This window comes from Carcharodon carcharias, chromosome 6 (assembly GCF_017639515.1).
Source record: "Carcharodon carcharias isolate sCarCar2 chromosome 6, sCarCar2.pri, whole genome shotgun sequence".
NCBI lineage: Eukaryota > Metazoa > Chordata > Chondrichthyes > Lamniformes > Lamnidae > Carcharodon > Carcharodon carcharias.
In genome coordinates this window covers 27,744,763-27,772,338 of record NC_054472.1, presented here as the reverse complement: position 1 = coordinate 27,772,338, position 27,576 = coordinate 27,744,763, and the positions used below count along the sequence as shown (strand labels likewise).

The following is a 27,576-nucleotide window of genomic DNA, read 5'->3' as shown; positions in this document are numbered from 1 at the left end:
TAGCTTATCTGCCCACTCATGCAACGCAGAGGCATCAAAGTGCACAAAGTGCTCCTGACCTTTTCACCCCATTAAGCACAGACTACAAACGAATAAGCATTATAATGGATGGCAGAACAGTTGAACGACTGGGCACATTATACAATCTCCTTGCTAAAGCTGGTCATGGAGCAGTCACTGATAGAGGTGCTCACAGCCCCTCGCAATGTCATCGTTAAGGTTTTGGACCAGTCTCCCCCGTGGTTCAAGCTAACAGTGCGGGTTAGGCGAATACCTGCGCCTGAGCTGAGAGCACAGCATGCAGTCCAGTGGTCAAAGCTGCCGCCAATCGGTCAGGTGGAGTGGGGCGGAGGAAGTTGGGGTTTCAGGCAGCCATGTAGCGCACTAATCTCTGGCCATCCAAGCTAACCCATGCGTCTCTCTTTTTCATCCTGCAAGAGGAATACATCAGGATCATGCCTTGTGGCATACAGAGAGAGAAGACAACGGAGAAGAGAGCGACAGAGGCACCTGGCTGCACAGAGGGAGGAGCAGCACTCTCAGGAAGAAGGGACAGCTGGGGCTTCCTCTCTTGCCACTAAAGAGCCACAGTGTGCCATCACTGGTCAGTGCCTAGCTGGACCCAGGGTTTATAGATGCCGCCTTTCATTCCTGCACATGACCGAGAATCAGTGTTGCCGAAGACTGTGCATGTCAAGGGAAATGGTTGGTCACATCTGCCAGCTGCTGCAGGATTTGGCACCACACATGGAAGGCATTCACTGCCAGTGGCCATGAAAGTGACCACGGCGCTCAATTTTTACACCAATGGCTCTTTTCAGGGCTCTGGAGGTGACCTCTGTGGGATAATGCAAGCCTTCACTCACAAATGCATCCATGAGGTCACGGATCACGAAGGCACACAACTTTGTGCATTTCGAGTGGGATCAGGAGAGCCAGGATGCAAGAGCGCTGGGATTTGCCCAGATCTCAGGTTTCCCACAGGTGCAGGGTGCCATCGACTGCACACAGATTTCTGATTTCAGATCTCTGTGGCAACAAGCGGTCAATTACGTCAACTGCAAGGGCTTCCATTCGCTGAATGTGCAGCTGGTGTGTGACCACCACAAACGCATCGTGCAGGGAGTGTCCATGACTCCTACATCCTTGGCAGGTCTCAAGTCCCTGATGTCTTCCAGGGTCCAGAGAGGCTGCAGTGTTGGCTCCTCAGGTACAAGGGCTACCTACAGAGGACATGGTTGATGACACCTGTGCAGCAGCCTCAGACTGCAGCAGAGCTCGTGCTGCAACTCGCACCTTGGTGGAGCAGACCGTCGGGATACTGAAAATGAGGTTCCAGTGCCTGGACCAGTCTAGTTGAGCCCTGCAATATAGGCCACAAGCATCATCGACACCTGCTATGCCCTTTACAACCTGGTCCTGCAACAAGAGGAAATGGCTAAGGAAAAGATGCAGGAGCTGCACATCTCCTCCGATGAGGAGGATGTTGACAGGGATGAGGGTGAGGAGGTCCTCAAAGGCAACAATGAAGGCTATCTCACTGGCCAGACAAGGCAGGCACACTTCGGGAGGCCCTCATACCTGTTAGATTTGTGGAGGATGATAATGACATGCACCGAGGAGACACCACAGATCCTCACATTGTATCGGAGAATGTTTGACTCCAGTCTGGCTGACTGCAGCGCACATACCCTCTGTGAAAGGCTCCTGTCATGGGGACACAGTGGAGGCCCTAATAGTCACTTGATTCAAGGAGGATGGTGACAACGTGCAGTGAGGACACTCCATTGATCTTCGCATTGCCTCTGTGAATGTCTGACTCCTGTCTGGCTGAGGGCAGCTTGCTTGCACTTTGTGATAAAGTTCAGCCTTTAGCACCTGACCCCTTCAGGAGCACAGTGTCACTGGTCACGGGTGCTGACAAGATGGCAGCCAGCCCCACCTTAAAGGTGCTGGGAGAATGATGGAACTCTGTGATACCTGCCCATGACATTCTGGCAGCAATGACAAGCACCGTCATAGTGCAGGCATCAGTAATGTGTCCAGTGAGTGTGAAGCCTCGGTATCACAACCTGGTGAGCACGTCACACTGTCTGATCCACACCAGGCAGTGGCAAGGACTTCCCAGGTCTCCGGCACTTTAAGGATTGCTGGAGACCAGAAATCTATTGAGTCCGAGTCAGATGACGCGCCTCTGAGCTCAGTCATGCCTCAGTTGCTGGAGCTGCAAAGACAAGCCCGGAATCATTAGGAAGGGATGTCTGCTGCACTCCTCAGGGCACGACGGAGCAGTCTGTTTGCCTTCAGGCTGAGGTGATAGTGCTGGCATGGCAATGCACTGGGGTCAACACTGGTAAGATGGCAGCCGCCATGGAGACCTTGGTCCAGGACATTGGTCCTGCACTGCTGCCTGAGCTGAACTCCGTTCCTGAGGCCACAGCTGGCCTCCAAAACTATGCTCAAAAGAGGGGTTTGGGGTAGCTTAATCTCATTTCAGCTTCCCCTTCTCCTCAAGAAGTCAGCCAGGGGCTCTCGGGCACCCACAGGGAGGAGGATCAGCAGTTCGATATCCCTGGGCCATCCACCCAGGTGACTCCGGGAATGACCAGCTCATCCAAATCCCCTCTTCCTGTGACCCCAGCAGCTCCAGCTCCTCTGGCCAAGAGGGTGCCACTGCCACACAGCAGGACCCCAAAAGCAGGCCAGGACCATCCAGGTCTCAGCCCTCCAGAGGACTCCCACCAAGGTCATCACAGACAGGACATAGCAGTCAGTAGACTGCCTCCACCTCCGCACACAGACGTAGTGGCAGGGTTAGGAAGGTTAGGATGTATTTGCACAATCTGGGCACGGGTGTTAATCACTTGTACCTAATGTTCACTATTGTCAATAAACTCCCAAGAATGTCTCCCTGCCTATGGCTCCTTGTTCTGATGTCACTCAGATATGAAACCTTGGTTCCTGCATAGGATAAAGGCAGGTGTCTTAGTCCAGGGCCTATTCCCTGTGCTTTGTGCAGCCTTGAGACCAAAGTGAACATCCGGCCTCACGCTCACCGGACATATTACTGATGTCTGCACCTCGATGATGAGATCAGTAAGAGGGAGAAAGATCATTAACAGGGAGAGAGATCAGGAACAGGAAGAGAGATCAGAAGTAGGTAGAGCAGTGGTCCCATCAGGGTTCTGAGTGTGGCCCATGAGACATTTTGTAACCTTTGCTCATACGCAGAGTTGCCAGATTCCGTTGGTTTCCATCTGCATTTATTTTTTCTTATCGGTATTACTAAAGTGATGCCATGCAAAGCAAGGGCATGTGGTGAGATGCGTGCTGATTGTATACAACATTGACCATGAGAGCTGTACGCTCCCTCTGTGTCTAATTAAAGTGCTATCACGGTTCAATCAGCATGCCTATAAATCCTTATTTATGTGTCATGGATAGTGCACATGCCCGAATTCAACTTGCGACCCACTGAGATGAATGAGGGCCACTCATGCGGCCCACTCACTAGCCTAGATTGCCCATTACTGAGGTAGAGAGATCCAAAACAGGGAGAGAGACCAATAACAGGGAGAGAGATCAGGAACAGGGAGAGGGATCAGTAACAGAAGGGAGAGGAGGAACAGGGAACGAGATGAGATGAGGGATCAGAAAGACATAGAGAGATCAGTAACAGAGACAGAGATCAGTAGCAGGGAGAGGGATTAGTAACAGCGGCGAGATCAGAACAGGGAGAGATCAGTAATGGGGAGATCAGGAATAGGGAAGAAATCAGTAACAGGGAGAGATCAGTAACAGGGGGAGGGAGATCAGTAACAGGGAGAGAGATCTGTAACAAGGAGAGAGATCAGTAACAGGGAGAGAGATTAGTGGATCAGTAATGAAGAGAGATGAGTAGATCAGTTACAGGGAGAGAGATCAGTAATGGGCAGAGCTGCCCCCTAAGGTACAGTGAATCGAGGTGCCCACCGCGGGCCCTGAGCTTTGTGGGACCTTGTGCTTCGACATCATAGATTCAGATGTAAGACAGCCTGTGGTACATACCAGCTCATTTGCAGTCTGTCACACTCTAAGCTGAAAATGAGTGTTTACTGATGGATATAAGCGAATAAACGAAGTAGGTATCCCCTCTCCAAAACACATAAAAGAGTAGGAGAGAAAGCAGATTAAAGCCATATGAACTGGGATAAATCCCTGCCAAGGCAGTGGGCCAGGCGACTGGAAACAAGATGCGGGCTCAGCACCATCCGTCACCCTTGGAGAAGGCAGTACTCTCCTCTGCAGTAGCAGTGGAGCAGCTTTAATTCCAACTCTCATTCACTGCAGACGGGCAAGATGAACTATTCCAAACTAGTTAACATCTTTAAAGCCAGCAAAAAGCACGTAGCATCCGACCTGCAGGGTACATCATACACTTGCTGTGTTTATTTTCTGTCCCAGGCAACTGAAACCCTTCACTTATTTTATTTTTCTTCCAGTACACATTTGCAACTAACATTTGCTTAACGTTGGAAGATGGGCAGTCTTTTCTTTAAAAAAAAATCTATTTATTTATTGCTTCGTGTTTGGAATTTTTAAAACATAGTTGAACATAGTGATTCTCCTCATTCTGACGTTTACGCTGGAATTTTCCAGACCACCACCCCCACCTGCCTGGTGTGGCGGATTCACCCATGGTGGGGCCAGCAAGCCATCGAAATCTCCATTCACACCAGTGGGACCGGAAGATCCGGCCAGTTTGAGGGCTGGAAAATTCTGGCCTTAAAGGGTGCGTTAGTAACCAAATTATAATGGAATCCCAGAGAGATCATGGATTTCTCCTTAACAAAAGGAGAGTCAAAAATGATGTGCAGCCTTGGCAGCGAGGTGCAGTTTTGTGTGCGACAGTTATCACAGTCAATAGTGCAGTACGAGCTTGTAGTGAGTAGCTGGGACGCTGCAGGTACTCCTTTTCATACACATGCTCAGTGGCCCAGCCATCAGGGGAAACTTGTTTAAAGGAGTTACCAGTGTGATTTGCATCAGGAACCACGCTGCCAAGGGGCAACCCTGGTAAAAGGGAGCGAGAGATCAGAAACAAGGAGAGAGATCAGTAACAGGGAGAGATATCAGTAACGGGGAGAGAGGGATCAGTACCAGAACAGAGAGATCAGTAACAGGAGAGAGATCAGTAAAAGGGAGAGATGAGTAGCAGGAGAGAGAGATGAGTAGCAGGACAGAGATATCAGTAACAGGGAGAGAGACCAACAAGAGGAGAGAGCGAGACATCAGTAACAGGAGAGAGAGTGAGAGAGAGAAAGATCAGTAAAGCTGAGAGAGATAACTGACAAGGAGAGAGATCAGTAACAGGAGAGGGTGATCAGTAACAGGGGAGAGAGATCAGTGCGGGAGAGATATCAGTACCGGGGAGAGAGAGAGAGATCAGTAACAGGGAGAGAGATCAGTAACAGGGAGAGATCAGTAACAGGGCGTGAGATCAGTAACAGGGAGAGAGACCAACAACAGGAGGGAGTGAGAGATCAATAACAGGAGTGAGAGAGAGAGAGATAGAGAGAAAGAGAGAGATCCGTAACACGGTTAGAGATCAGTAAGGCAGAGAGAACTGACAGGGAGAGAGATCAGTAACAGGAGAGAGAGATCAGTAACAAGCAGAGATCAGGAACAGGGAAAAGAATCATTAACAGGGAGACAGATCAAGAACAGGAAGAGAGATCAGAAGTAGGTAGTGCAGTGGTGGGCAACCTGCACCCATCAGGATTCTGAGTGTGGCCCACGAGACATTTTTTGACCTTTGCCCATGCGCAGAATTGCCAGATCTGCATTTTTTCTCACCAGCATTACTAAAGTGACACGCATGCAAAGCATGGGCACGTGAAGTGAGGTGCATGCTGATTGTACACAACATTGTGAGAGCCATGTACTTCCTCTCCATACAATTAAACGCTGCTACGGTTCAATTGGCATGCCCCACAAGTCTTTATTCATGGTGTCATGATTAGTGCAAAAGCTCCAATTCAATCTTGCAGCCCACTGAGTTGAAGGAGGGCCACTCGTGCAGCCCACTCATTAGCCTAGGGCCCCCATCTCTGAGTTAGAGACCAGAAACAGGGAGAGAGACCTGTAAGAAGGAGAGGCATCAGGAGCAGAGCGAGAGACCAGTAACAGGGAGAGAGACCAGGAACAGGGAGAGAGATTGGGATCGGGTACATAGATCAGGAACAGGGAGATAGATTGGGAACAGGGAGAGGGATTGAGAACAGGGAGAGGGGTCAGTAACAGGAGAGGTAGGAGAGGTGGAACAGGGAGAGAAATGAGGAACATGGAGAGAGATAAGCAGAGAAGTCAGTAACAGAGAGTGAGACCAAAAACAGGGAGAGAGATCTGTAACAGGGAGAGAGATCAGTAGCAGGGAGAGAGATTAGTAACAAGGAGAGTGTTTAGTAACAGGGAGAGGGATTAGCAACAGCAGTAAGATCAGGAACAGGGAGAGATATCAGTAACAGGGAGAGAGATCAGAAACAGGGAGAGAGATCAGTAGGAGATCAGTAATAGAGAGAAAGATCAATAACAGGGAGAGAGATCAGTAATCAGTAGATCAGTAACAGGGAGACAGGTCAGTGGATCAGCACCATCCATCACCCTTGGAGACGGCAGTACTCTCCTCGACGGCAGCAGTGGAGCGGCTTTAATTCCAATTCTCATTCACCACAGACGGGCAAGATGAACTATTCCAACTGGTTAACGTCTTTAAAGCCAGCAAATAGCACGTAGCATCCGACCTGCAGGGTACATCATACACTTGCTGTGTTTATTTTTGGTCCCAGGAGATTGAAACCCTTCGCATCTTATTTTATTTTTCTTCCAGTACAGATTTGCAAATAACCTTTGCTAAACGTTGGAAATGGACAGTCTTTTCTTTAAAAAAAGTCAATTTATTGCATCGCGTTGGTAATTTTTTTTTTAAAAGAGCTGAACGTTGTGATTCTCTTCACTCTTGATGTTTACCTGGAATTTTCCAGCCTACGCACCCACTCCCCAACCCGTGTGGCGAGCCATAAAAATCTCCATTCACACCGATGGGAACGGAAGATCCCACCACTGTGAGGGGCTGGGAAATCCTGGCCTTAAAGATTCCTCTAGTTGGGGTGTGGGGTGTGTTAGTAAACATGTTATAATGGAATCCCATAGAGCTCATGGATTTCTCTTTAACAAAAAGAGAGCCAACAATTATATTTAGCGTTGGCAGCAAGTGCAGTTTTGCGTGCAACACAGTTATCACAGTCAATAGTGCAATACACGCTTGTAACCGAGTAGCTGGGAGGCTGCTGGTGCTCCTTTTCACACACATGCTCAGTAGCCCAGCCGAAAACTTGATTAAAGAAGTTACCGGGGGCCCACACAGTGTGATTTGCATCAGTAACTGCGCTGCCAAGGGACGGCCCTGTAAAAGGGAGAGAGAGATCAGAAACAGGGAGAGAGGTCAGAATCAGGGAGAGAGATCAGAAACAGGGAGAGAGATCAGAAACAGGGAGAGAGATCAGAAACAGGGAGAGAGATCAGAAACAGGGAGAGAGATCAGAAACAGAGAGAGAGATCAGAAACAGAGAGAGAGATCAGAAACAGGGAGAGAGATCAGAAACAGGGAGAAAGATCAGAAACAGGGAGAAAGATCAGAAACAGGGAGAGAGATCAGTAAGGGGGAGAGAATGAGTAACAGGGAGAGAGATCAGTAACAGGGAGAGAGATCAGTAACAGGAGAGAGAGATCAATAACAGGAGAGAGAGATCAGTAACAAGGGAGATCAGTAACAGGGAGAAAAATCAGTAACATGGAGAGATCAGTAATGGGGGAGAGATCAGTAAAAGGAAAGAGGGTTCAGTAACAGAGAGAATGAGAACGGTAACATGGAGAGATCAGTAACAGGGTGAAAGATCAGTGAGAGGGAGAGAGATCAGTGAGACGGCGAGAGATCAGTAACCAGGGGAGTGAGATCAGTAACAGGGGAGAGATCAGTAACAGGAGAGAGATCAGTAACAGGAGAGAGATCAGTAACAGGAGAGAGATCAGTAATAGGAGGAGTGAGATCAGTAATAGGAGTGAGATCAGTAACAGGGGGAGTGAGATCAGTAACAGGGAGAGATAAATCAATAACAGGGAGAGAGATCAAGTAACAGGAGAGAGAGATCAGAAACTGGGGGAGAGAGATCAGTCACAGGAGAGAGATCAGTAACACGGGGAGAGATCGGTAACAGGGAGAGAGAGATCAATAACAGGAGGGAAATCAGTAACAGGGAGAGTGATCAGAAACTGGGGGAGAGAGATCAGTAAAAGGAGAGAGATCAGTAGCAGGGAAAGTGAGGTCAGGAATGGGGGAGAGATCAGTAACAGGGGGAGAGATCAGTAACGGGGAGAGATCAGTAACGGGGGAGAGATCAGTAACGGGGGAGACATCAGTAACGGGGGAGAGATCAGTAACAGGGGAGAGATCAGTAACAGGGGACAGGTCAGTAACAGGGACAGTGAGATCAGTAACAGGGACAGTGAGATCAGTAACAGGGACAGTGAGATCAGTAACAGAAGAGACAGGTCAGAAACAAGGGGAGAGAGCTCAGTAACAACACGAGAGATCAGTAGCAGGGAAAGCGACATCCATAATGGGGAAGAGATCAGTAACACGGAAAGAGATCAGCAACAGGTGAGTGATCAGTAACAGGGAGAGAGATCAGTAACAGGGAGAGAGATCAGTAACAGGGAGAGAGATCGGTAACAGGAAGAAAGAGGTCAGTAGCAGGAGAGTGATCAGTAACAGGGAGGGAGATCAGTAACAGGAGAGGGCAATCAGAAACAGGGGGAGAGCCATCAGTGACAGAAGAGGGGTCAGTAACAGGGAAAGTGAGATCAGTAACAGGGAGAGTGAGATCAGCAACAGAAGAGAGAGATCAGAAACGGGGGGAGAGAGATCAGTTAAAGGAGAGAAATCAGTAACAGAGTGAGTGAGATCATTAATGGGGAAGAGATCAAGTAACAGGAAAGAGAGATCAGGAATAGGATGAGAGAGATCAGTCACATGAGGGAGATCAGGAACAGGGTACGAGATCGGGAACAGGAAGAAAAAGATCAGTAACGGGGAGAGATCAGTAACAGGAGCAGAGATCAGTAACAGAGAGAGAGATCAGTAACAGGAGAGAGTGATCAGTAACAGGAGAGAGTGATCAGTAACAGGAGAGAGTGATCAGTAACAGGGAGATAGAGATCAAGTAACAGGAGAAAGAGATCAGATATGGGAGGAGAGAGATCAGTCACAGGAGAGAGATCAGTAACAGGGAGAGATCAGAGACAGGAAGAAACAGATCACTAACGCGGAGAGAGATCAGTAACAGGAGGGAGAAATCAGTAACGGGGGAGATAGATCAGTAACAGGGAGGGAGATCAGTGACAATGGGAGTGAGATCAGTAAGAGGTGGAGAGATCATTAACAGGGGGAGAGATCAGTAACAGAGGGAGAGGTCAGTAACAGAGGGAGAGGTCAGTAACAGAGGGAGAGGTCAGTAACAGAGGGAGAGATCAGTAATGGGAAGAGAAAAGACACAAGAGGGAGAAATCAGTAACGGGGGAGATCAGTAACAGGGAGGGAGATCAGTAACAATGGGAGTAAGATCAGTAAGAGGTGGAGAGATTATTAACAGGGGGAGAGGTCAGTAACAGGAAAGATCAGAAACGGGGGAGAGAAATCAGAAACGGGGAGAGAGATCAGAAACAGGGGAGAGAGATCAGAAACGGGGAGAGAGATCAGAAACAGGGGAGAGAGATCAGAAACAGGGGAGAGAGATCAGAAATAGGGGAGAGAGATCAGAAATAGGGGAGAGAGATCAGAAACAGGGGAGAGAGATCAGAAACAGGGGGAGAGAGATCAGAAACAGGGGGAGAGAGATCAGTCATGGGAGAGAGATCAGTCATGGGAGAGAGATCAGTCATGGGAGAGAGATCAGTCATGGGAGAGAGATCAGTCATGGGAGAGAGATCAGTCATGGGAGAGAGATCGGTAACAGGGAGAGAGATCAGTAACAAGGAGAGAGATCGGTAACAGGGAGAGATCGGTAACAGGGAGAGAGATTGGTAACAGGGAGAGAGATCGGTAACAGGGAGAGAGATCGGTAACAGGGAGAGTGATCAGTAACAGGGAGAGTGATCAGTAACAGTGAGGGAGATCAATAACAGGAGAGGGCGATCAGAAACGGGGGAGAGCAATCAGTGACAGATGAGAGGTCAGTAACAGGGAAAGTGAGATCAGTAACAGCAGAGAGAGGTCAAAAACAGGGGGAGAGAGACCAGTTAAAGGAGAGAAATCAGTAACAGGGAGAGTGAGATCAGTAACGGGGGAAGAGATCAGGACCAGAATAAGAGAGATCAGTCTCATGAGAGAGATCAGGAACAGGAGAGAGATCGGGAACAGGAAGAAAGAGATCAGGAACGGGGAGAGATCAGTAACGGGGCAGAGATTAGTAACAGGGGCAGAGATCAGTAACAGGGAGGGAGATCAGTAACAGGAAGTGAGATCAGTAAAAGGAGAGAGATCAGTAAAAGGAGAGAGAGATCAAGTAACAGGGGAGAGAGATCAAGTAACAGGGGAGGGAGATCAAGTAACAGGGGAGGGAGATCAAGTAACAGGGGAGGGAGATCAAGTAACGGGGAGGGAGATCAAGTAACAGGGGAGAGATCAGTAACAGGGGGAGGGAGATCAGTAATAGGAAGGAGAGGTCAGAAACAGGGAGAGAGATAGGGCACAGGAAGAAAGAGATCAGTAACAAGGAGAGAGATCAGTAAAAGGGAGAGTGATCAGTAACAGGGAGGGAGATTAGTAACAGGAGAGAGTGATCTGAAACAGGGGGAGAGAGATCAGTAACAGGGAGAGAAATCTGAAACAGGGAGAGAGATCAGTAACAGGGAGAGAGATCAGTAACAGGGAGAGGGAGATCAGTAGCTGGGGACAGAGATCAAGCAACAGGAGAGAGATCAGTAACAGGATAAGGCGATCAGGAACAGAAGAGAGATCAGTAACAGGAGAGACAGATCAAGCAACAGAAGAGAGATCAGTAACAGGATAAGGCGATCAGGAACAGAAGAGAGATCAGTAACAGGAGAGACAGATCAAGCAACAGAAGAGAGATCAGTAACAGAAGTGAGATCAGTAACAGGAGAGGGAGATCTGAAACGGGGAGAGAAGTCAGTAACAGGAGTGAGATCAGTAACAGGGGAGAGCTCTGCAACAGGGAGAGAGAGATCAGTAACAGGGGAAGATCAGTAACAGGAGTGAGATCAGTAACAGGGGAGAGCTCTGCAACAGGGAGGGAGATCTCAGTAACAGGGACAGATCAAGAAACAGGGGAAGATCAGTAACAGGGACAGAGATTAGTAACAGGGAGAGTGATCAGTAACGGGAGGTAGAGAGATTAGGTAATGGGTGATCAGTTGGGATCTCTGTGAGAAGCTGATCTGAGTGAAGCCGGGAGGGTGGATCCCTGAGGCGTGGGGGCCGCGCTCTTCGCTCTCTCAGTCACCCAGGAGGGGAGCGGGTTCCGCGGCCGGTGTGTGTCCCTCCCCTGGGCTACCTCCCCTCCCCTCTCTCCTCCGCCTTCCCCCCCCCCCCCCCCCCCTCCTCACTGCCGCCCCCTCCGGGGCCCGGCCGGCGCTGATGGGATGAAGGTCGCGGCGGAGTCTGGGCGGACAGCAGCCGGAGGTAAGGCGCCAGCGGCGGCGGTCGGGCAGCACGGGCGCGGTGCAAGTGAGCGGGAAAGGCCGAGGCTGCCGGCGCGGCCTAGGCTCCGAGGCGGCAGGAGGTTTGGCCTCGGGAGGAGGGGGTGCGGAGGAGGAGGAGGAGGGGGGGGGGCGGAGAGCCGGATTCAGGGCCGACCTTGGGCCCGCGGCCACCCTGATCCTCCGGGGGTGGGGTGAGGTGAGTGCGCGAGGGGGGTGGGGTGGGGTGAGGTGAGTGGGCGCGAGGGGGGTGGGGTGGGGTGAGGTGAGTGGGCGCGAGGGGGGTGGGGTGAGGTGAGTGGGCGCGAGGGGGGCCTTGCAGGAGTGGCTCGTGCAGCTGCCGGGCGCCCTGGAAGTTTCTGGAATGCGGCGCGGAGTCGGGGCAAGGGGGTGGAGGGGGGCGCCGAGCTGCGGGTGGGGGCTTGGCTCACCCTCCCCGGGGCATGGGCATGGGCATGGGCGGGCGGGCGGTGGCTGGTGGGTAACAGTCCCCACGTAGCGGCTTCGCTCTCCTCTCCCGGGCTCCCGAAGCCAGGCTCCGGGGAACAAGTTTGTGAAAGTGGCCCCAAAGTCACCCCCGCCACCGGGACCAGGACCGGGTGGAGCCTCACCTGGCCGGGCCTCCTGTCCTCGCCTTTACCTCTTTGTCTGGACAGAAGTTGTGAAAACTCCCCCCCCCCCCGGAGTATCTCCCCAAACTGGGGCTGCTGATCCCTCCTCATCTTCAATGTTCACCTTCTAATATTGAGGAAATTGGGAAGAGAAATTCTCCTCTTAAATATTTTCATGGTACGTCAGGAATCTCTGCCTTTCTCTCTCTCTACCCCCCCCCCCCCCCTTTCCCTTTGGTCAGGTCATTTCTTATTTTCATTCCTTATGTTGAGGAGTTTTCTTCCATCATTAACATAACTGGTGATTTTCTTTTTTTTTGCAAGGGGTTTTTGGGTCCAGTGAAATGACTGTGACTGACTTTCCAGCAATGACAAGCTTGTGGGATTCAGCAGCATTCTTTGAACTGAGGGAAAAAAAATGTCTTGTTTCATACCTTTCTCTTTGTGAAGTGAACTTGAACAGCCAAAACAAAAGTCAGTTTGGACCGCATGTTCTCTATTTTATAAAGGTATCAGTCTGACCCTGTGTCTTTTTGATGTTACAATTTATTTTCAGAAGTTTTGAAGTACTTTCCAGAGTACTGTTTAAGAAAAAAAATACTGGAATTAATACAAACAACCCTTTTCTATCTTCTCTTCCTCCACCCTGTTTCCAGCCCAGGTGTAGTGACTCAGATCATAAATCTGTTGCAGTGTACCTGCCACACTGAGTCGAAATTTTATAGGAATACAGGCAGAGTTGTCTCAGCTTGTTTCTGTTCTAAACAGCAATCCTAGCAAATGTTGAGAGCTTATTAGCTAGACAAAGGTTTAGTTTATTTTATGTTCTTTCTGTGTGGTATCATCATATCTGTCTTTTAGCGAGTTCAACTTTAATAATGTTATACCAGATTTTTTGAAAATGATCGTTTCTCTTAAAATAGTTCGTGTTTTGGACCATTCCTGGTTGCATATTGATGGAATAATTGCTGGGTTAGGAATTGTTTAAGAGTTGGTAGAGGCAAGGAAATTGAAGTAGACAAATAAACGCTTTATTAAGGTTGTTTGCTCATGGCATTTTCAGGGTGGTTGTGTTGTAGTTTACAAGTTTAGGTATTAGTACAAATCTGCAATCTATAATGTTTAGAATAATCATTACAGAGTTAACAATACACAGGTAGTGTTCAGTGAAATAATGTATGCTGATTTTTAGTTATCCCTCAGAATTTGCGTTGTGAATCTAGACTTAGTTTTGCATAAGAGTGTGTCATTTTTTAAAATGGGTAAACATATGGTTTACTTGAACATGCTGGATGCTTGATAATCACAAGTTAAAAACATTTTTGTGCACTAATATAGGAGGAATCTTGATTATTTTCCCCTCAGAACTCCCTTATAACAGATAATGGTGGGAGACCCCATGTATCTTAATTTCAATGTAAAACTGTACAGGTGATGAAAAGAAAAATTCAAAACAAACCTTTTTCCCTCAAACTAATTAACCCTTAGTTTTGAGATCTGCATGCGAATAGAAAACTGTATGTACAATGAACCATTTTGGCTCTGTGCATGTGTTATAGTTTATTTTTCGCACACATACAAAGATTTAACCATTAAACAGTTCAACATCTCCAGTCACTTTTGTATTGGTGCTGACTTTGTTTCTATTCTCTGGGTTGACTCTTAACATTTGGTGACAAAATTCAGCTTTTTTATCAGGACTTTCAAATCAGATGATCCAGTTTTTCATGGGTCTTTTAGTTCTGCAAGGATAAGGAAATCAGATTTAATGCTGTAAAGTGTAAGGAGCCAGTTAACATATGCTAGTTTTCCAGAATCTGAAGGAAGTAGCACAGCATGAAAGTAACTTTAAGGTTTTGATTCTAATTTCCCCGAAATTCTTGTATGACATTGTATTATTGCATAAGCTCTGACAGTCATTGTTGTGCAGTAATAATCTAGCAAAGTTGTGAAATAGGTGTATATTCTAGCCAGTCTTCTCTTTAAGTGTACTTTTATACTTCAGTTCTCAGTCTGAGCATGGGAGTAACCACATCCTTAAAACGTGTAAAACAATTCTCATGTTACATAGTGCTCAGGGGTCCCTAAGAAGCCCCCCCGAACAGTACTGGTATATGAAATCAGGTTTGATGCCCCACAAGAGTTGTACTCCCAAGATGTCTGACCCAAATAGTGCAATAATAACTTTTATGAGCAGAATTCTGTATTGCTTTGCTTTGGAATCATGTTGAAAATTGACTCGAGTTATACCATCATTTTTGCATAGCTTTAAAGTGGAAGAATTTCAACAGCAATGCTAAAATAATTGTAAAATTGCAGACTAAATCATTTATTTTGCTGCTGTGATTAATTGTCGTTATTACTTTAAAATATCCTAGCCACTGATTCCAGCTCCCTCTGGAGACTGATGCTGAACCAGACTCTCCCCAACCTCTTTGTGCCGTATTTGACCCCAAGATGAGCTTCTGACTACATACCTATTCCATCACCAAGACCGCCTAGTTTCACCTCCGTAACATTGCCTTACTCTGCCCCACCTTAGTTCATCTGCTGCTGAAGCCCACATACAGAGCTTAGTTACCTCTAGACTACACTATTTCAGTGTTCTCCCATTTATCCTACATGACCTTGAGCTCATCCAAAACTAATCCCCACCAAGTACTGTTCCCCTATTACCCCTGTGCTTGGTGACCTACATTGTCTCCTGGCCTAGCAAGACATTGATTTTAAAACTTTCATCCTTGTTTTCAAATCCCTCCCAAGCTCCTTAACCTGTTCCAGACCTACACCACTTCAAGATCTCTGCACTCTGCCAATGCTGGCCTCTTGAATTCCTGGTTTTAATCAATCCACCATTAGTGGCCATGCTCTAAACTCTGGAGTTTCCTCCCTAAACCTCTGTGCATCTCTGTGCTCCCTTAAGAACTTCCATGAAGCCTACTGCTTTGATTAAGTTTTTTGTCATCTGTCCTAATATCTCTATATGTGGCTTGATGTGAGGTTTTGTCTAATAATAGCTGCTATGAAACACCTTGGAATATTTTGCTATATTAAAGATGCTATATAAATTCAGATTAGAAGTATGTTACTATATTGGCCAGAGTTGTCTGTTCTGGAGCTTTATTTAGGCGTAAAACAAGATAGCGAAGCCTGTTGGTAGCAAGTCAATAAAATAGCCAATTATAGATCTGTCCACTGTTATATAGACAGATGCACAGCCAATTGGCAGACAGGAAGGCCTCATTGTAAGTAACCTGACATGAGAAGAAAGGGACTTGCATTTGTGTAGTGCCCTTCACATCTTTGTAAGATCTCAAAGTGCTTCACTGTCAATGTATTACTCTGGTCACTGTTATTTTTGTAGTTAAACATGGTGTAGTCTGCACCCCGTGCAATCCACAAATGCCCACGATCTTTATTTGATTGTGTTGGTTGAGGGAGGACCCTGAGAAAACTGCCTGAATTCTAAATATAAGCATGCAAGCTTTTTAGTTCACTGGAAAAGTCAGTTGTGGCTTCAGTTCACTGACTTATTTGAAAGACAGCAACTATGCAAGAATATCATAATGTAGTAAAGGTTCTAGTATTGGGCTGACTAGAGGTCATGAGTTTATATTTTATCATTGGCAAGTTGGGAAATTGAATTTATCAATTTTCTATTTCTCATAAAACCCCAACAGGTTTACTGATGTTCTTCAGGGAAGTGAAACTGTCATGTGTAACTAGTCCAACTTTTGTGGTTGACTCTGAATGCCCACTCATGTATGGAACCACCTGGCTGTACAAAAGATTCGCCTTCTCTAAGGCACCAAGGGATGAGCAATGAATGCAGCCTAGGTGCCCACACCCAAGAACAAATAAAAATAAATGCAGCCCTATTGGAGTACTCAACTGATGTGTCATCATGGATTATGTGCTCAGATTCTGTCATGGACCTTGAACTGCCAACTCCCTGATTCAGAGGGCTTGAACTGGATTTGTATATTAGGTGGTCTTCATTGGATTTTGGAAGAAGCTTGGGAGTCTACTGTTCATTGAGCAGTCCCAGAATTTGTGAAGCTGCCTGACCTTGAAGGGTGGGCAGGGTTGAGGTTGAGAAGTCCATTTCTCTGAGTACCGCATGAACTCCAACTATGGCTGAGCATCAAATGAAAACAGAAAATGCTGGAAATACCTGGCAGGTCTGGCAACTGCTCTGAAGAGAGAAACAAAGTTAACGTTTCAGATCGATGACCTTTTGACAAATGCTGCCAGGCTTGATGAGTTTTTCCAGCATGCTCTGCTTTTATTTCAGATTTCCAGCATACGTAGGATTTTGCTTTTGCATGGCCGTGCATCACTAGTTTCAATTGGCCAGTAGCTCACAGAAACCTTCCTTATATTTATTGAAGGGGCGTTAGCTTGCGACCCATTTGAAGGAGGCTCATTGGTTAAAGCATAAGTGCTTCAGCCTACCTGTGGTAGGAGTTTCTTGTCCTACTGATGGTAGACCAAGTGTATATCGGATTTGGTTTAGTGAATGGTGAGATTTCAACATTGTCCGGGAATATCTGTCCAGAAGGCCTGACAGTAGCATTGTGCCACAATATATATTAATGTGTACATTTTTGTCTTCAATTCATCCAACACTCCTCTGTGTTGGGGAAAATGTTTAACACTTATAAGAGAATGAAGCATATATGATACAAGATTTTGTGTTGGCCCTCTTAATCTGATGCGATTTGCGATTATAAAAACCTGCATCTATCCTCCTTTGGTAGGGGGTTGTTCATGTTGCAATTCTTTATGCATTCATGTTTTCTGACGCTATGAAGGACTTTATGGCCTTCAGAAGTTCTGGATGAACTGTTCCGTTGAGGGTCAGTTTGCAATTGGAGAATTTGGGGAAAATGGCCAATTCTTTGAGTGTAGTATTGGATCTGGTGATAACCCTGTTGTGCAGTGTGCAATTAGTGAACAAACTGCTGGGAACACTTTTGATGTTCTTCTTGTTCTATATGCTGAAACTGATTGCAGAGTCATCACCAATAAATTTTTAACATACGGATCAGCCTCACCTCATTACAGTATAACAGCCTCTCCAATGCTGGGAAAATCTCTACTTACTAAGATACTGTATGTTTCTGTGGGTTTTGTAGGGTGCTACCTGCCTCTACACCAAGCCAGAAGTTTTGAGTGGAGGCTTTTTGTTTAGGCAGTGATTCTGTGGAGTTGTTCAACGTCTTGTAATGTCTGTAGTTGGGCAGACTCAGTTAACTAAGATTCTTTTTAGCTCTGCAGCAGCATATTTGAAAAAAAGCATTATAAATAGGGAGAGGTTAGTGAAAAATCTAGAATAAACCTTGACTTGAGGGCAAGGAGTTCCAAATTGAAAAACTTTATTTGAAGAAGCTGCTATTGAAATAGACTGCAGGTACAATTGAATGTTGGCTACCAACGCTCAATATAGCGTTGTGGTTTTCCATTATATAAGCTATTTGTATCCATATTAGTTCGAGCTGAAATGTCTATAATGAATGGTTTTGAGTAAACAGTTAAGGTAGTCAACCCACTTGGAAAATTTGATGTCTTAAAGAATGTTGCTTTATACAATGGACCAAATCTTTCTGGAGCAAAGCAACTCACAGTGCATGCTATTAGTTGGCCTTTTTTCTGTACTCCTCAGCTCAGTTTATTTTCTTTGGCATAACTTGCTGGCATTGTGAGCTGATATGGTAGTACCTGGGACCCTACTGAACAGTGGGACAATCTGGCTAACCAATGAAATTTAAAGGTTAAGAAAGAAACAGGAAAATCAGAAGGAAGGGTGAATTAGAGTGAATTCATGTATAGAAAGTAAAATGGAGAGAGAGAAAGGACAACAGTTTGACAGAGAAAAAATACAGAGAAGTAAGATTTCAAAAACTTCAGTCCTTAGCAACAATTGACTACATGCAAGGATGAGACTGAGCACTTAAAATTCTTTTAATTCTGCACCGGGGAAGTTGATTGGCATTGCATTAACAATTATCATGCTGCTAGCAGACCTAACTTTCTGGGGTTTGTTTAATAGCCGATTAATGTACAAATCCAGTGAGGCCTTTTAAAGAACAGGGAGGCAGGATGCTGTTTCTGCAAAGTAATTAGTAGAGTGGTGTAAATTGACCAGCAGATTCTCGAGATTCACAATTCATGGTAATCCCTTAATCCCCTGAACATGCTGATTTGTGCATGAATTATGGCATTACAATTAATTCAGTTCTTCCCGTATTATTTATGTGACATCTTTTATGCGACCATGTGGCAGATCAAGTGATGTGTCCTGTAAGGCCATAAATTTTAGACATGGCAAACATTGAACACTTGCTGGTCAGATGCAGTTTCACTTCCATACAGTGAACATTCAGAGTAAAATTCACTTAGTATTAGGAGTCTTGTGGCATTGCTGCAGTGGAGTACAGTTTGATTTTCCCTATGCCACTCTAGCATGCTGCAGTAGAGAGGAAGCAAATAGAGGAACAAGTACTTTTCTTTTTTGGCTGGGAATATTGGAGAAAAATTAACTTAATTAAGTTAGTGCCCAATTAGCTACCTCAGAGCAGCATTGAAGAAGGACTTGGTGCAAGAGGTAGAGGCCAGTGCAAAATGGAGGGGCATATATGCAAAGCTGTTTTTTTTTAAATCTTAGGAAAGGGTGAGAGAGAACTGCTGAAATCCCTGTCTCCTTCTGAATAATCCATGATCAGTGAATTTTTGAGCGAAAGTCTTGTGTGTGGTTTTTTTAACCCCCGAGTGTGCATTTTGTGGTTTTAAAACAAAGAAAGATGATTGTTTATTTGAGCACTCACCCCAAGATATAATGCTATGGCACCCACCTGCACAATTCCGCATACAAACACACCAGAGGAAAGTACAGTTGAAGAAAATAGTGTACTTTCACAAGCTATTAAAAAAGGGAATAGTTGATAATTCACTTTGTTGCATTGCTGTGGAGAAGGTACATTGCAGGCCTGAGTAGAAGCTCTCCTTCACTCTTAAAGTGTGCTTTCAGTGAATTCACCAGCTAAAGTTATATGCTAAAGTTATTTGCAGGACTTTTTGGAGGTCACAAAGTCAGCTTCTTGTAGTTTGATTACCAGGAAGTCAGTTTGCTGTTTTGGTGGACCTGAAATGAAACAGGATTGAAGAACTTAAATGACGTTGTACTTTTCAGATCTTTCTCAAGCATAGATATTGCAGCCTTTTCCCTATCTCTGTCTTTCTGCAGACAGTATTTAAAGATTAAGAGGGACAAACGTGGTTGCCTCTACTATGTGACTTCTCACAATTGTGGTTTATTGACGAAATATGGTGGTGTTTTTAGATTGAGCCACATCCTGCTTTATTGTTCCTGGATTACTGATCCAATGATTAGATACATCCATCTTGGTGAGTTAAGACAATTTCTTTCTAAAGATCAGGAATGTCTTCTGATGATTTTTAGGATATGTATAGTGAACACTTTTTCATTAGGAATATACCTTTTTTATCGTGGTGAGACAGTGAATACACAGACCAGGTCATCTGACCTACAGCAGCCATCTTTTGTGGCACATATTGTCCATTTTAAAAGAAAAGTTAATGCAAAAGATTCCACATTGAATAAAGTTTGTATTTTAAAAGTTATGACTATGTGTCTTTACTGGGCATGACAAAAAAAACGATGAAACAAGAGACCGAATATTGCTAAATGTTTGCCTTGCTCAGTCCCTGAGTATGATACCTGTACAACTCAAGGAGCTATGATCCATTATAGTCATTGAATCCAAAACTCACTTGCTTTGTGGCTGAACTTTATGGTTATAGAAATAGCACGTCACACTCAGCAATTTCTTCTGACTGGGATGAGCTTTTCCATGGGCATTTTTTTGGCAGCCTATTCTTTTTGATTATTGAATACAATATTATAATAAGTATTATAAGACAATAAATTATAAATGTCTAGCAAGCAATTGCCCTTTTACCTCTGGGAGGTGGAATTGAAACCAGCCCACATTGATAGAATGAATATCTTCTTCTTTGCCTTAAGACTCTTAGGTGAAACAAATTTGGGTAGTTTCAATTCAGTTCACAGCATAAATCGACAGTCTCACATGTAGATTCAGTAAGGATGACTTGCTGGATTATCAGTTAATATTGATAGTGTTTCGGAGGAGGAATGGATAAGGTGTAGTTGGAAATTGTTTGGATTCATGTATAACCCCATCTAATAAAACAATTGATATGCATTAAGATTGATTCAGCAATCAAGACATTATAACAGTGTCTGCAAGTATAAATTTGTCATGTATTGGGATTTGCAGTGTCGGAGAAAACATGATGCATAATGGCTCTCCCTAACCCAAGAAGCCATTTTTAAAAATGCCAATAATGTGGAACATACTAAAGGAGATGGGTAAGGTTTTACAATGGCTTTATTGAAAATAGGATACCTCCCTCACTACATCTTGGTACAAATATACACAAGACCTGAATTCCAGAGGTGAATTTGGTGCCACTGCCCTTGATGCCAAGGCAGCATGTGACTGAATTGGCACCACTAGTAAAACTCAAACCATTAGTAAAACTCTCCCATGGTTTGAGTAATACCTAAAACAAAGGTTGTGGTTGTAAAAGACCAATTATAAGAAGGCCAGTATATCACTGCAGGGCTGCCGCAGAACCACATCTTAAGCCCAAATAGCTTTAGCTGCTTCATCAGTGGCCTTCCCTCCATCATAAGTTCAGGAGTGTGTCAGCTCACTTATGAGTGTAGTGTTCAGCTCCATTAACATTCCTTTAGCTAATAAAGCAGTTATTACTCAAAATTCATTCATGGGATGTGGGCATTGCTGGCTAAGCCAGCATTTATTGCCCATCCCTAATTGCCCTTGAGAAGGGGTTGGTGATATGCTGCCTTGAACCGCTGCTGTCTGTGTGGTGTAGGCACACCCATAGTGCTGTGAGGGAGGGTGTTCCAGGATTTTGACCCAGCGACGGCAAAGGAACGGTGATATATTTCCAAGTCAGGATGGTGACACTGACTTGCATTACCATGGCAAGATCCCCCCCATCAATATTCTGAGGCCACTATTGGCCAGAAATTCAACTAGTCTAGCCACGTAAATGCTGCAGTCACTTGAGCAGGGTACACTTGAGTTAAGTAGCTCCCCAAAGCTTCTCCCCGCATCTGCTACGCCTGTGATGAGATACTGTCCTCTTGGCTGGATGAGTGCAGCGGCAACAGCACTTGAAGCTCAGTATCATTCAGGATGAAGCAGTTTACTTGCTTGGCACCTTGTCACTTGTCTAATCACCCACCCCTTTACCATTGGTGTACCATGGCTGCAGTGCTGACAAAGCTTCTTTGACAGAACCATCCAAATCCATCATCTTAAGCAACTCCAAAACAAGAAGTGGTTAGGAATGATATGTTACGTTTAATTTTTTGAGCATATTTTTTCAAGTTATCCATGTCTCCTCTATGGCCGTGGGCAACCTGCAAACTGCATTATTTTTCAGCATGCTTAATCTTTAAAGGTGCTATACTTAAGCAGCCATGATTACCATGAGGTAGTTAATTAGTTTGTTTTGGATGTTGGCAACTGGAATGGCTCTGAAACAGGTCTCCATGGTGCTGTAAGATTTTCCCACAAACTGGCATGTAACTGTTTTTGACTTGCTTGCTGAACCTGTGATTGTAGTGTAATTGCAAATTCATTGTGGTTCATGTTTGCATGCCCAACAGTTAATGTGCGGTGATTCATATCATTGTATTGCAACATGTAGTTTGGGATGATGAGGCATGATTAGTAATTTTTGATGGAGGCAGCCTAATATGCCTGAACTGAAGAAATTGGCTCCTGGTGTAATTGGGAGCATCCTTGATTTAGGCGCCAGAAGCTGACGATCCCTGATTGCTAACTGTGAGAAATATTGCATTAGGCACAAAGTGACGAAAATGTGGCAGCACTTCATCTTTCAAAGGCCTCTACTGTGCAAGTACAGGTTTTGTTTGAGAATAGCCTGATTTACCCAACACTGATGCCACTACAGGCTTGAAATTGGATTTGTGTCCATGACAGGAGAGGTGATGTCGTAGTGGTATTGTCACTGAACTAGTAATCCAGAGACCCAGAGTAATGCTCTGGGGTTCAAATCCTGCCACAACAGATTGTGGAATTTGAATTCAATAAAATCTGGAATTAAAAGTCTAATGATGACCATGAAACCATTGTCGATTGTTGTAAAAATCCATCTGGTGACTCTTAAATGCTCTTTGAACTGGCCTAGCAAGCGACTCAGTTGTATCAAACCATGACAAACTCTTGAGGAAGGAATGAAACTAGACAGACCACCTGGCATTGACCTAGGCACCGGAAACAACAACGACAAACAGCCCTGTCAACCCTGCAAAGTCCTCCTTACTAACATCTGGGGGCTAATGCCAAAATTGGGAGAGCTGTCTCACAGACTGGTCATCCTCATGGAATCATATCTTACAGATAATGTCCCGGCAGGACAGACCCAGTAGAGGTTACGGCGCGGTGGTGTACAGTCGGGGTGAGTTGCCCAGGGAGTCCTCAACATCAGCTCCAGGCTCCATGAAGTCTCATGGCATCAGGTCAAATATGGGCAAGGAAACCTCCTGCTGATTGCCACATACCACCCTCCCTCAGCTGTTGAATCAGTGCTGCTCCATGTTGAAAAACTACTTGGAGGAAGCACTGAGGGCACAGAATGTACTCCGGTTGGGGGACTTCAATATCCATTATCAAGAGTGGCTTGGTAGACCAAGCTGGCCAAGTCCTAAAGGACATAGCTGCTAGACTGGTTCTGCAGCAGGTGGTGAAGGAAACAACAAGAGAGAAAAAACATATGTGACCTTATCTTCACCAACCTGCCTGCCACAGATGCATTTGTCCAGGATACTATCAGTAGGAATGACCACTGCACAGACGTTGTGGAGACGAAGTATACCTTCACATTGAGGGTACCACCGTGCTAAATTGTTTTGAACAGATCTAGCACCTCAAGACTGGGCACCCATGAGGCGGTGTGGGCCATCAGCAGTAGCAGAATTGTACTCGAACACAACCTCATGGCCTGGCATATCCCTCACTCTACCATTACCATCAAGCCAGGGGATCAGCCCTGGTTCAACGAAGATTGGAGGGCATATCAGGAGCAGCATCAGGCAGACCAAAAATTGAGGTGTCAACCTGGTGAAGCTACAACACAGGATTACTTGCGTACCAAACGGCATAAGCAGCACATGATGGACAGAGCTAAGTGATCCCACAACCAATGGAACAGATCTAAGCTCTACAGACCTGCCACATCCAGTCGTGAATGGTGGTGGACAATTAACTCACTGGAGGAGGAGGCGACTCCACAAATATCCCTATCCTCAATGATGGAGGAGCCCAGCACATCAGTGCAAAAGGTAAGGCATTTGCTGCAATCTTCAGCTAGAAGTGCCAAGTGAATGATCCATCTTGGCCTCCTCCGGCAGTCCCCAGCATCACACATGCCAGTCTTCAGCCAATCCAATTTACTCCAAGTGATATCAAGAAAAGGCTGAAGGCATTGGATAGTGGAAAGGCTATGGGCCCTGACAATATTCCAGCAATAGTACTCAAGACATGCTCCAAAACTTGCCGCGCCTCTAGCCCGGCTGTTGCAACACTGGCATCTACCTGGCAAAGTGGAAAATTGCTCTGGTATGTCCTGTACACAAAGCAGGACAAATCCAACCCAGCCAATTACTGCCCCACCAGTCTATTCTCGATCATCAGTAAAGTAGTGGAAGGGGCTATCAACGGTGCTATCAAGCGGCACTTGCTTAGCAATGACTTGCTCACTGACGCCCAGTTTGGGTTCCGCCAGGGCCACTCAGCTCTTGACCTCATTACAGCCTTGGTTTAAATATGGACAAAAGAGCTGAATTCCCGAGGTGGGCTGAGAGTGACTGCCCTTGGCATTAAGGCTGCATTTGACCCAGTGTGGCATCAAGGAGCCCGAACATAACTGGAGTCAGCTGGGATCAGGTGGAAAACTCTCCAGTTGTTGGAGTCATATCTAGCACAAAGGAAGATGGTTATAGTTGTTGGAGTCAGTGATCTCAGCTCCAGGGCATTACTGCAAGAGTTCTTCAGGATAATGTCCTAGGCCCAACCATCTTCAGCTGCTTCATCAGTGACCTTCCTCTCATCATAAGATCAGAAGTGGGGATGTTCGCTGATGATTGCACAATGTTCAGCACCATTCACGACTTCTCAGACACTGAAGCAGTCCATGTCCAAATGCAGCAAGACCTGGACAATATCTAGGCTTGGGGTGACAAGTGGCAAGTAACATTTGCACCACCTAAGTGCCAGGCAATGACCATGTCCAACAAGAGAGAATCTAACCATCGCCCCTTGATGTTCAATGGCATTACCATCACTGAAACCCCCACTATCAATATCCTGGGGGGGGTTACCATTGACCAGAATCTGAACTGGACTAGCCATACAAATGCTGTGGCTACAAGAGCAGGTCAGAGGCTAGGGATCCTGTGACGTGTAACTCACCTCCTAACTCCCCAAAGCCTGTCCACCATCTACAAAGCACAAGTCAGGAGTGTGATGGAATATTCCCCACTTGCCTGGATGAGTGCAGCTCCCACAACACTCAAACAGTTTGACACGGTCCAGGACAAAACAGCCTACTTGATTGGCACCAGATCCACAAACATTCACTCCAACCACCAACGACGTACAGGAGTAGCAGTGTGTGCCATCTACAAGATGTACTGCAGGAATTCACCAAGGCTCCAATCAACTTCCAAACCCATGACCACTACCATCTAGCAGGACAAGGGCAGCAGATAAGTGGGAACACCATCTGAAAAATCCCCTCCAAGCCACTCACCATCCTGACTTGGAAATATATCACCACTCCTTCACTGTCATTGGGTCAAAATCCTGGAATTCCCTTCCTAACAGCATTGTGGGTATACATACACTACATGGATTGCAGTGGTTCAAGAAGGTGACTCACCACCACCTTCTCAAGGGAAACTAGGGATGGGCAATAAATGCTGGCCCAGTCAGTGAAGCCCACATCCCATGAATGAATAAAAAAAAGACCGCCCACACAATGTTTTCCTGACCTCAGCCAAGAGGAGTGTTGTTCCCCCAGAGAACTAAAGAAATCGGATAGGAAGATGCCTTATATTCTCTGGCACCAATCCTGTTGGCTAGATAAAAGATACCTTTACAGAGGCCCACCCTGCTGCACCTCACCCTCACCCCCAGATCCTTTTGGTCACGGGATACAGCATGGCTTTGAAGAAGCACAAAGCTAAAGGCAGAGAAAGAAATTACAATAAACGCATAGAGGAGACATAAGTGCATGCCATGGTTGCAATGTTTTGGGTTCCTTTTGTTAACTCTTACCACAAACTTGAGACTGGAAGTCATGTTTTTGAGTCACATCTCCCTTTGCATTTTTATGAACAATGTTTTATTTTGTGTTTTTCCTTTCTGCCTTCCTTACCATGTATGATCCCTGGCTGACAAGCCAATCAGTGGACCCAGTCTTCAGTCTACTGCTCTCCATAATGCATCTGAAGCTGCATAATTGGACAACCCCAAGTAATTCTCCTCTCCCTTCCCTTGGTGGTTAATTGTCTGGCCTCCACTTCTGCCTCCCCATACTCTTGGCCCTCTAAACAGGGTTCTTATCTAAACTGTAGGATTTATGCCAGAGAATCTGAAGCATCTTCTTATCTGACTACTTTGGTTCCTGAGATCAGGAAGTCATTGCGTGGGCAATCATGGACACAAATCTAATTTCAAGCTTGTAATAATGGCATGGCTTGTTGGAGTTTTTGGGCACGACAACTGTTTGATCAGAAATGCATGGCTTTAACTTTATCCACGAGCTTCCAGGCAACCTAATTGCAAACCTCCATATCTACTGACATTTACAGTCACATCATTGGCTACTTTCAGTTATTCAGGAGAATATTTAGAAGTTACAGGAATGTCTTGTGAATGCAAAACTAAGTTAAGAGTTATGTTGGCAAGGCTGATTAAAGGGAGGACTTATGTAGAACAAAACTCTAGTTGTCTCCCTGCCCCATTTTAAATACTTAAAGGGGAGAGGAGAGAGTGAGAGTACTCCAAATAGGATAATTATGTATGACAAACTTTGACAATTTGCACTGATATAAGACTTTTTAACCTAGTTAAACTTTCAAGGTGCCTTAGAGGAGCATAATCAGACAAAAATATTGACATCAAGTCAAAAGAGACATTAAAACAGGTTGAGCAAAAGGTTGATCAAAGAAGTAGATTTTAAGGAGTGTTGTAAAGGAGGAGAGAGCATTGGTGACATTTAGGAAGAGATTTGCAGTGCTTAGGACCAAGATAGCTGAGGCATTCAGCTTAGTATGAGACTGAAGAAGTTAAGGATGCATAGGAGGCCAAGATTGGAGGAAGGCGGAGTTCTTGGAGGGTTTAGAGATCAACAAAGCTTCAGACGTAGGAAGAGGTAAAGCTTTGGAAGGATTTGAACACAAAGGTGAGAATTTTTAACTGCAAACATTGGAGGGGAACAAACCCAGGGACTCGGTGCACATTAGAATATGGATGGCAGAGTTTTGGATAAGCTCAAGTTTATGGAAGATGGAAGGTCAGCTGGGGAGAGCATTGGAATAATTGAGTCTGGAGGTAACAGAAGTTTAGATGAGAGTTTCAACAGTGGGTAGGCTAAGGCCGGGATGGAGGTGGGCAACATTTAGGTGTGGAAATAGGTGATGTTAATGATGGAATGAAGATGGGTTGGAAGCTCAGTTCAGGATTAAATAGGATGCCAAGATTGCAAATAGGCTGGTTCACCTGAGACTGTAGCCAGGGAAGGGGTGGACTTGGTGTGGAGGGAAAAGAGTTAGTGGTAGGAGTTGGGGGCAATGGCTTCGGGCTTGCCACTATTTAATTGGAGGAAATTTTGGTTCATCTGATATTGGATATCAAACAGCCTGACACCACACAGCTAATGGTGAAGTCAAGAGAGGAGGTGGCGTGATCGAGCTAGATGTCATCAGCATACGTATGGAATTTGTTGCGTTTTCGGTTGATGTTGCTGAGGGGTAGCATGTTGACGAGAAATAGGAAAGGGCCATGGATAAATCTTTCTGGCGTTCCAGAGATATTGATGTGAG

The 27,576-nt window shown here is 45.6% G+C and overlaps 1 protein-coding gene across 3 annotated transcripts in view; it reads left to right on the top strand.

Moving 5' to 3' along the window:
* Positions 1 to 11,658: 11,658 nt before the first annotated feature.
* Positions 11,659 to 27,576, top strand: part of LOC121279228 (suppressor of cytokine signaling 6) — a 60,511-nt gene continuing 44,593 nt past the window's right edge. The window contains exon 1 of one of the 3 annotated variants that reach the window (XM_041190267.1): positions 11,659 to 11,740. The gene's annotated coding sequence lies outside the window, so the exon portion shown is untranslated. Of the gene's footprint in view, positions 11,741 to 11,937; positions 11,957 to 12,692; positions 12,878 to 27,576 lie in introns of those variants that run through there. The other 2 variants (XM_041190271.1, XM_041190268.1) reach the window with 2 other exon arrangements.